Here is a 10,957-nt window from a genome sequence, read left to right on the forward strand (position 1 = left end):
GAGATGTCTGGGGAGGCCCATGAGGCTGTTCCTGTTTTTTCTGTTCTTTCTTGCTCTTTTGCAGCAACCTCTGCTGCCTACTAGTTGGCCTTGGCTGTCGTGGGCCAGCTCTGCTCCCAGCCCTCTCCCTCCAATGCCCATGCAGAAAATCCCTTGCACTTCTTAAAGAACGAGTAAATAAAGATCTTACCTATTTGGGGACAATTTTTGTGTCTCTCTTAGGGCAAAGGAACTAAGGGAGCTCCTCCATCCCTTTGGATTACCTTTTTTAAAATTAAAAAAATTAAAAATAGATGTGATGTGGTGGGTTGACCCTGTCTGGATGCCAGGTACCAAAGCTGCTCTATCACTCCCTCCACAAATGGACAAGGGAGAGAAAATATAAGGAAAGGTTCATGAGTGGAGATAAAGACAGGGAGAGATCACACACCAATTACTGTCGTGGGCAAAACAGACTTGACTTGGGGATATTAATTGAATTTATTACTAACAGAATCAGAGCAGGATAATGAGAAGTAAAACAAATCTTAAAAACACCTTCCCTCTACCTCTCTCTCCTTTCTGGACTCTACCTTCTGCTTCCCAGCGGTGCAGGAGACAGGGAGTGGGAGTTGCAGTCAATTCATCACAGGTTGTTTCTACCACTACTCAGGGAGAGGAGTCGGAGTCCTTTCTCTGCTCCAGTGTGGGGTCCCTCCCATGGGAGACCTCCACAAACTTCTCCAGTGTCCTTCCCATGGGCTACAGTTCTTCATGAACTGCTCCAGCGTTGGTCCCTTTCTACGGAGCGAAGTCCTTCAGGCACAGCCTGCTCCAACCTGGGTCCCCATGGGGTCACAAGTCCTACCAGGAAAACCTGCTCCAGCGTGGGCTTCTCTCTCCACAGTCCACAGGTCTCTGCCAGGACCCTGCTCCAGAATGGGTTTCCCACAGCTTCACAGCTTTCTTTTCAGGAATCCCCCTGCTCCAGCGTGGGTCTCCTCCGTGGGCTGTGAGTGGATCTCTGCAGCCCCGTGGACGCCCCTGGGCTGCAGGGGCACAGCTGCCTCACCATGGCCTTCACCATGGGCTGCGGGGGAACCTCAGCTTTGGCGCCCTGAAGAACCTCCTGCCCCTCCTCCTGCACTGTCCTTGGTGTCTGCAGAGTTGTTGCTCTCTTCTCTGAGCGCAGTTACCTCTGCGCAATGATTTTTTGTTTTTCCTTCTTAGATGTGTTATCACAGAGGTGTTACTGTAATTCTTGATGGGCTAGGCCTTGGCCAGCAGTGTGTCCATCTTGGAGCTGGCTGGCATTGACTCTACCGGACATGGGGGAACCTTCTGGCAGCTTCTCACAGAAGCCACCCCTCTAGTCCCCCCATCCGCTACCAAAGCCCTGCCATGCAAACACAATGCATGTGGCCTCCAAATCCCCTCAGCTCTTTGGTTTATTCCAGGCTTAACAATGATTTAAACTACAATTTTGGTGTATTTACACAGAGAGAGGCTACTGTCTGACTGAGTGCATAATTCAGCACCTCTGCAAGTGGTTATAGCTGAAGTCAAACCCTGAGCTCTTCCTCACAGTTGTGTCTCCCATGCCAAGGTCAAGCAGACACAGCCCCCAGGACAGCAGAGTGATGGGTCAATGGGTCACATCAGCGGGGCACAGGGACCCCACAACTCCAAGCGTGGATGTTCTGGGAGAGCTGCAATGCCCCAAACCCCAGATACTGGGGGCCACCCGCCTGATTCCTGTCCAGGGTGAAAGTTTTCACCTCTTAGGAATCAACTAATCAGACAATGATTCTGTCCTACAACACAATGCACATGTGTTTTTTTCAAAATTACTTGTAAGAAAGCCCCATGTCCAAAAAAGGTACATCTGCATATTTGCACGGGAAAGGATGAACACTGAACATGCACCTATTACTGCTGCACAAAGGGCCAATGACACAGGGCCCAAATTATTTTCCTGTAGAGACTTGAGCTGCTCAGAACAATAGTTAACCAAGAGACTTTCATTAAGTTATTTTGATGAAGATGAATGTTTCCTTAGGAAGTAGGTACATCAGACCAGAAGAGTTTGACCATTAATTTTAAAAAGTCAATTTTCTGTCAGAGTTGTATTTTGGAGCTGTTTTACTATTCCTTCCTGCCAGCCTTCTTGTTCTGCTTTTGGGCTGATTTCTGATCAACCAGAAGTGAACACCTGAAAGTTGTTTCTTTCTCCATAGAAATAAATATTCATGCATATACATCCACATGTATATGGACCTTAAGCATCTTTCTGGATGTTTTTGCCTACTTTTCTTAGGCTAAGAGGATGGATCCTGTCCTAGCAGCTATAACACTGAAGCAAACTGGAATGGCCTTTATCACTCTTACAGCACTGGAATCAGCAGTTTTCTGAATATCTTTGTGCAGATTTATGTTCAGGTAGTCCCAAACACAGGGGTTATCTAAGTCTGATTTAGGTCTCTTCAGTGGAACTTCTTTGTTTTATGGTCAAGAGGAGAATATTATGGAAATCTGATCTGCTACATTACATGGGACCATATAATTTCACTTAATGATGCCTGCATTGAAGCTATGATCTCATGGCAAATACCCAGAGTGTATTTCACAAACACCCATCCACAACTGGAATATTTATCTCTTTTAAGCATCATCCTGTACAGAAGGTACTTTAGTTTACTTAGTTCCTCAAACACCAGCTTCTTCCACAAAACTGCCTGGCTGGCTGCAGAGTCTTTACCCAGGTAGGACCATCCCTGGCCAGGACTAGACACAGGATTTGTGCTGAGTTAGCTACAAGGAATGGGTTTCAGTGGGTGAAATGGCAGAAACACAGCTGCCAGGGTAGCTACAATTATAAACCCTTTGATAAATATAATTACACTGTTGTTAAAGGGATTTTGGTGCAGTTTATTTCTTCCACTTGCAAGAGCTGGATAAGAGATAGAGAACTGTCAAAGGGAGTGCACAGTTTTGTTTCCTTATCTGAAATTAGAGCCCCAGGACACAGCTGTATTCTTACACTTTGAAGATTAATTTAAAATAAATACCATGCTTTTTATATCAGACTCTTGCCTTCTGTCTGGGATTTCTGTCACGTGGATGCACTTACTGCAGGTGCAGCTTTTCCTGCTGCCCCACTTCGGAGAGGATGTATCTGTGTGTGCTCACCTGGCCCTTGGTGCAGGACTCAGCACTGTGTGTTTTAGTACCTTATTTCTACTGATAAGTATCTTTACTGGGATAGTGACACATGAAGAGTTGTTATGCACTAATAGCAACACAGATTCTGGAATTATTTAAGTCTTCACGTATGTAACATTAGGTATTGCTATGTGCATCATTACACTGCATCTCACTTTTAAAGGATATTTTATATTGATAAGGAAACAGAGTAGCCAAGCAACGGAAGTACCACCTTGCTACCTTAGAATCCAGTCAGAATTTGACAACATTATCCTCTATAAAAGATCCCAAGAAGGTCTTCCTATTTAAATTAAACCCTGTGGAGTGCACAATGCTTTTCTGAATGGAGCTAACCCATTCCTTAATTTACCCCTGGCGGTTGCTGAGCTATTTGCACTAATACATACTGATATTCAGTGAATTAAATCTTGATGCATCCTTCCAAGTGCAGTGGTGAAGAAACCCCATCAACACACATTCCCTCAGAGCAGCCTTCACCAGCTGATTTGTATGGCTCCAAACACGGAGCCCTTTACTGTGATGAGTTAACTCCCAATACCTACACAGTAACCCCCCAAATCCTGCCATCATTTATGAGCCTATAAGGAGCTTTGCTCTACAAAGCTTAACATACTCCCGTCAGGTTCCTGACTTCATAAATAAAGCAGAGCCCTGCCTTCCCCCTGGGAAGAGGCTGCTGTGTTCCTCACTCTCCTGTCAAATGCAAACCGGTACTAAAAGAGCTTTTTGGCATCAGCCAAGAGCTTTCTGCTGCATAAGCTACCTCATCCTCATTTTTGATATGGCTGAATTTCCCAGCCCGTCACCCTGATTTATCAGCTTGGTAAAAAAATAGTTACTGTTTCTTTAGAGTCTTTCTGGTTTTCTGCAATTCCTGAGCATGTAGGGTTGGTAAGTGCCATTTTTTTTGTGGAGGAATCTGCCCTTACAGACATGAAAATCAAAGCTGGAAATTTGCTGGAGTGAGGGTGGGCTGGAGGCAGAAAACGGTTTGATGCATGATGTGCGGCCACATTACAAATGTAACTCTGTCCTTGAGAAGGTGGGTTTCATGGTGAAAAGAGTGGCCTGGGACTTAGAGGATTTTCATGCAGTTCTTGCCTCTGCTCCTGTCTTCTTGAGCCAATATTAAAATGGTTACCAGTCAGCCTATCTCTCTGTTCCCCATGTATAGAAAAAAGGTAATTTAATTCCTTTCTCTTGCACTTCATTCAGGGCATTTAGCTCATTAATTCTTCAGACCAGGAATTCAATCATGCTGTTTCACAAGGCAAGCGCAGAGAGAAACAACATGGACTAGTACAAATTAAACAGCCTTGTGGCTTATAAAGATGATATTCAACCCTACAGAGTATTTCCCCTCACTGCCAACACTGACACAACAGATTTCTCCCTGTCCCTGAAATCTAGACACACCAGAGACGGAGTTGGGTGGGGTCTGCTGAGTGCCCTGCTCCACCCTTTGCCAGTGGCTCTCCTTACATCCCTTCTCCTTCTGTGTAATTGTATTTGCAGTGCAAGTATTTGTACAACTACAGCCACATCTGAGGGCTTTCCCAGAGATAAGGGGTTCTATTTCACTTCCATCCACAGCTATCTGCAATATAATGTAATTAGTTTATCCCATGTTTTTCAAGAGAAAACAAAACTGAACAGCTGAAGTGGTATTTGGAGGAACATTGCATTCCTGCCCTTTGGCATAATTCAGCCTGTAACTCCTTGTCCAGCTGTTCCTGTGCTATGATGTCCTCCACTCTGGGATGCGACACCAAGACGGGCTATAGGAAGATACTGTCTTGATTTAGGTGAAAATTTCAGCACATCCATTACAGGAAAAGTTATTAAACTTCTTCAGTTATTTATCTTCTGCATTTGTAATCTTCTCTTTTGCAGGCACACACAGTCTGGAGACATGGGTTAGTGCAGAGGCAGTGTAATCTGTTCTCTTCTGCCTCTCCTTCACTCTGTCCCAGCACACTGGACATGAATCCCACTGAAGTGGAACACACCCTGTAACTGCTCTCTGTGAGGGGTTTAAATATATTTTCCTGCTTGTTAGGCAAAGTAATGTAAACCTAACTATCCAAGCCAACTAGTGTGGTAAAAAGATGCTGTAAAATCTCAAAAATCCAGAGCAAAAGGAGGAATCTTTAAAAAGACCCTCAAAGCAGCTATCTTTAATGGAATTAGATAGCTTAGCTAAATAAATAAGAAGCTATTGCTTGTAAAAAAAAAAATAATTCTCAGTGATTTCCCCTGAGGTAAAATCAGTAGAGCAAAAGAAGGAAAAAAAAAGGACTAAAAAAAAAAAATCCCTCACCATAAACCCAAAGGGACTTGTCAGCTCTACAGCAGAAATTGGAGAGACCACTCAAGCAAGAAGAGGATTAGGCTATCTCCTATCAAAGCACACACGGATTGGATTTTTACAGCAACTTAAATAGAAAGTGGTGGTTTTGGTTTGTTTGTTTGTTTGTTTGTTTGTTTGTTTTTTTGTTTGTTTTTTTCCAGCTGTGGCAAAGATTGCAAGAAAAAATAAACATAATACCATCTCCAAGGTGATGTTTTTCCAGCAGGACCAGTACCTGCGTCCTCCTTCCAGGCTGATCAACTCTAACAATTTTAAAAGTGCTTTGCTTTGCACAGTGACCAAAGGCAGTGTGAAACATTTATACCTTTGGATAAATCTGTGAAGACCCGTGTCCTACCCTGCTGAACACGAGAGTGAGCTGGTCTGGCTGTGAGAAGGAGCGGGCACAGTTTGTGATGAAGGGTCCCGGATGCTGCAGGAGAGCTGGAAGCAGTGACGCTACCACGAGTCCTGCCTCTTAATCCTCTCTGACCTGGGCTCCTGATCCCAGATACATCAGCGCTCAGCTATTTGAATCTGCTCAGTCTTCCAAAAATACCAGGCATGCCCCGAGCATACTCACATTAGCACAGCCTCTGTGGTGAGAACGCCGTACAAGCCTGTTTGCTCCATGCTGGGAGCCCTGCACTCACCCGCCGCCTCCCTGTCCCCACAGACAGTGTGATTGCTTTTACAAGGAGCTGAAATTAGGCAAATTATTGCTGGAGTGTGAAGAAATGATTCCTTATTAAAAAATCCAATTTTTTTTCACTGAGCCCTCAACTTTTGAGACTCTGCCTTTGCTCCTGCGTGTACTTGAGTCCAGGTGTTGAGGGGAGGGCAGTGATTAAAGTGCTGCTGTAGAATCCTCAGCTCTGGCACAAGTCACCTCATTGCTCTAGTCCTTTATGATGTTACTTCCAGGTACCATCTTCTCTTGGCTCAGTCCAGCTCCATCTTTTCTTCATTCCTGCAGCTTCTCAGGTTGGGCTGGTGGGAGCTTCCAGGGAAACATAGAAGCTCACTTCCATTTGGTGCATCCCTTGCCTTTCTTATTGTATGGCTTCTGCAGTCATTTTATAGAAAACTATGCCAGGGCTGCATAACTGGGCATCTTCACCTGCCCATCTTCAGACATGTGTGTTCAGTGACTGGTCCTTCACTGTCTCTCTGTGCTTCAGTCCTACTCCCACCAGCTTTGTGTCTTTCACCAGTTTTCCCCCAAACAGAGAACAGATATGGTTTTGATTTGGAGTCTACCTTTGGGCTTCCAACTCACTCTTCTAAAAGTTATTAATTCCAGGACGAACACAATTTTCTGTTTTTCAGCCTCAGATTCTGGTGCTGTCAAGGTAATGCATCTCTGTCTAGCTTTATATAGATGTCTCCCTTTCTCTTTCTTCCTTTGTTTTTTTCTCTTTTTTAATTTTCCTTGCCACTTTATCACCAGCTGAAGAAAAACTGTTATCTCCTTCCTACGGGCAGGCCACGAAGAGATAAAAAAGCAATTCCAAAGACAAAGCTCAAAGTCTACCTGCCCAGCCTTCAGCCACCAACTTTCCTTGGCTAAATCTGACAGTGCCCCAAGGCTGAAGTCAGGTTCTCCTTGGAGATTTCCCTAAACATCCCTACATGCTCTGCATTCAGAGACACACAACCACCAAGCCTGTGCAGCCACCTGTGCTCCTGCTGGTGGTCACACACGAGGTGCTCTGTGCCCATTCTCACCTTCAGAGCCTACCCTGGAAAGGCCACGTGCCTAAAGGTGGTCTCGATTTACAGATGAAACCTCCTGCTGGGATGGAGGAGTTGCAAGTTCACATCCCTCAGCTGTCTGAAGGCTTCACAGCATTACCTGCTGCACACAAGGCTCTTCACTTGTAGGGAGGAGAATAACTGGGCATATTTCAAACAGCTATCCCAGGATTTTGTAAGTGTGGGAAAGCTTCAGCAAAAGAATGTACTCAATGCTAGACCTGGTGAGAAGACTCATACAGCCCATGAACACTGTGGGCACCATGGAATGAGCCCATGGGTCTGCAGCAGTAATATTGCCCCTGAAATGTCACATTTTGTAAAATCTGGTAGACTTGACCTTAATGTCTGCCATCAATAGAGTCCCTTCTATAGGAGAGCTTCATAAGAAAGTGGGTTTTTTTAGCCCCTACCCTTATAACCCTTTGATGAGTTACTTAGATTTACAAGCAGAACCTGGGCACTCTAATACCTAAAAAGAGCACTGTTGCAAGTCAGACACCTTAAGGAATGGCATTGATAAGGTAAACTGAACTCACAAAGTTAAAACAGGTAATTTATTCTGAAGCTATCACTCCAGTTTGAATTTACATCCCCTCTTTCTAACCTCAAGACTTCCAAAACCAGTATATGAATATTATGTTATCAAATCAAGGATGCTATTGGTGCATATGGCTGTATCAAGGCAAACTCTACCAAATAATCCACTGCTCATTGCTAAATATGTGGGTTCAATGGATTCCATACCTTTATGAGTTTACATGTTTAGCTTCAGGCATTTTATTATGGTTGGCACTAATGATAACCTTTCAAAATAAACATATGTGTGTTGTTCTATATTGTTAGTAAAGTGACCATAATCCCTACTCTGCCTAGTTTTCCTGTTTTGAGAATTCTTCTAACTAGGATTTTGCAGACCAGTACTGCCCTCCTTGAATTATTTCAGATTGCTAATTCTGACGGCAGGGAAATATTTTACTGGTAACTGCCTCACCCCCTGGGAAATCCATCCGTATTTCAAAAACTTAGAAGAAATCCAGAAATTTGCCAATTCCCAACTGTCATTTGCTCCTTATAGCCTACATTTGGAGCACTGCCAGAAGCTCTCAGCAGTCTGCTCGTGATGTATACATGTGTCTTTCAGCATAAGGTATGGCTGGGGACAAGAGACAGGCACATGGAAATAACGGCTGCTGATTTCACTATCAATGTGCTCTTTGACCTTGACCCCTGACTGGAAACCACTATATTGTTAATTCAGGATTCATTTTTTCTTTTCTCTTTATTTGCAATCTGCGTAGGCTTTATTACTAAGTAGGATTTGCAGATTTCACGAATTGGGAATAAAATCACACTATTACCAGGACACTCCCAATACCAGTCTGTCTGCCAGGGTTCTCATGGGAGCTAGTTACTCTTTGCATGTTCTTAGAACCTTCCTACTGACCCAGCACAGGAGCAGAACTAATATTAGGTAGCCCTAAACTCACTGTTAGTGTAGAATAATTGTATTTAAAACCACCAGCCTAAATCCCAACTGAATTAATTTGCCAAAACATGAGCCCTTGGTGTAGCATAGATATAATTTTTTTTTTTTTGTGTGAAAGGATAGATCCTTGCTTAGAAAGATTTATCTGATATAATGACATAACTGCATTTAGATTGTGTGAATCAGTATGTGTCATAAACTGCTTGAACACTCGTTAAACCTGATGAATGAAATAACCCTCCTGGGCTGGAGAGAGATGTTGCTGTTATAGATTATAATATATCATATTTCACATCTGGTTGTTATTGTTCTACCTGTGTTATTTTATGTGTAAAAAGGATAGCACCAGCAGGAGCAAGTCCTGCTTATTTTGGAAGAAACAGATGCTCCACAAACGGGATACAGTGCAAAAAGCCTGGAAATTGGGAAATCTGCTGGAAATCTCTCTGACAGTCAGAGGAAGCACTGGAGGACTTCACTACATGGAGAAGAACCTTGAAGAATATTATTATGGAGCAGTTATTATTTTTTTTCTACAGTAAACCAACTTGCATATTGATTTTAATTTCGTTTGATGTTCTCCCTTTGGAAGTGTTGCCACAGGAGCTGCTTATCCACTGCTTGGGTCTCTTAGTTTGGAGTCTGGTACTCAATCACACTGGTATGTGTGCCTCTTCTTCTGTTCCCAGGGTGCACTGGACTGGGGCCCAGATCTGCATTTCGGTGGCTCTCTAAATGGTTTAAAGCTTGGGCAAACGTAAATCCTCCTAAAAATTGCAGGCCAAACACTGTTCAGTTTGTGTTATCTATATAAGCTTGTGGTTTTTTATTAACTGGTAGCAAAGTCTTCCAGTTCTCCGGTTTATACCTTTGGTCGGTCACGTATCTGTTGGCAGGCAGAGAGCAGCCTCCATCAGCCAGAGCCAGTTCTGAGCCAGGCCAGCTGCCCTTGGCTGTGAACTGCAAAATAAATATTTCTCTTAAACACGGAGCATCTTGACTATTCCAAGAATGTCTCAAAAGCCAGTCTAGGCTATGTCAGCTCTTCTTCATATGCAAAGGGGAAAAATCCTTTCAGAACTGAGGCATGGGAGGTATGTAACGCTGAGATGTGTCATTGTCTAAACTTCGGGCAGGGTGGGATGTTAAGGAAGGTTTCCAGGGAACCAGAAAAACTTTTGCAAACTTATTGGCTGACATCCATGGCAAATGTCATTCCAGATATGGCAGAGAATTAAGCGGCTCTAGAGCACATCCAAAAATAAAGATCATAACAATTATATTTTAATGTTAAATGCTAAAAAATCAAGTGCTGTAAAGTCAGTGAGTGTGGGAAAGAGACTTACAATTCCCTGGCAGTATTTAAATCAGTAATTTTCTCTGATTATGGTTAAAAACAAGTTAAGTCTTTAGATGCATTCTGATGTGTGAATTATTTTCTGGCTTTAGGAGATACAGTCTTTAAGCTGCATACAATGTGCTTTGCTAAACTGTGGTCAAAATTTCTCTCACCTGGCCAGTGCTGGGTCATGCTGTGATGAGAAAACAGTATCTCTGTTTTAAATCTAATAGATAGATAAACAAAACAAAACAACACAACAAACAAACAAAAGCTACCTTTCAAAGAAGTCCATCTAGGACTCAAAAAATTCTCACTCAGGCTACATAAAATTTTAAAAGTAAGCATTGTCCGTTATTGATTCTGCTCTTTTGTGTCCATTTCCTCCTTTCTCTTCTCTCTTTCTCTTTCCCTCTTTCTGGGGCAGCAGTGATCTGTGTCCCAGTATTCCCTCAGTGCTGACAATGTCTGGATTACCAAATTCCTTTGGTGGCAAGCACCCATAGGGAACTGTCTCCATGGGGCTGCTGTCTAAGCACCTGCAGCAGACAGTGAAGCTCTAGTCAAGGCAATTTGTTGACCCTCAGGAATATTGAAGCTCGTCCTAAAGTACTGAACTACCTTTGGCCAGCTGACTTGCCCTCTGGGCTCCAAGGCTCAGACTGACACTGACTCTAACAGGGCCTCACACACAGTCACCCTGGCAGATCCCTTGAATTCCGTGTCCTAAGGAGGAACTGAATCCTACCTTTGTTGTCCAGACTAAAATTCTGTCACACCTTTATGACTGATCAGTTGGTTTTAGTTCAGTTTTTAGTCT

The sequence above is a fragment of the Lepidothrix coronata genome, unplaced genomic scaffold (genome assembly GCF_001604755.1).
Source record: "Lepidothrix coronata isolate B3197 unplaced genomic scaffold, Lepidothrix_coronata-1.0 Scaffold74, whole genome shotgun sequence".
NCBI lineage: Eukaryota > Metazoa > Chordata > Aves > Passeriformes > Pipridae > Lepidothrix > Lepidothrix coronata.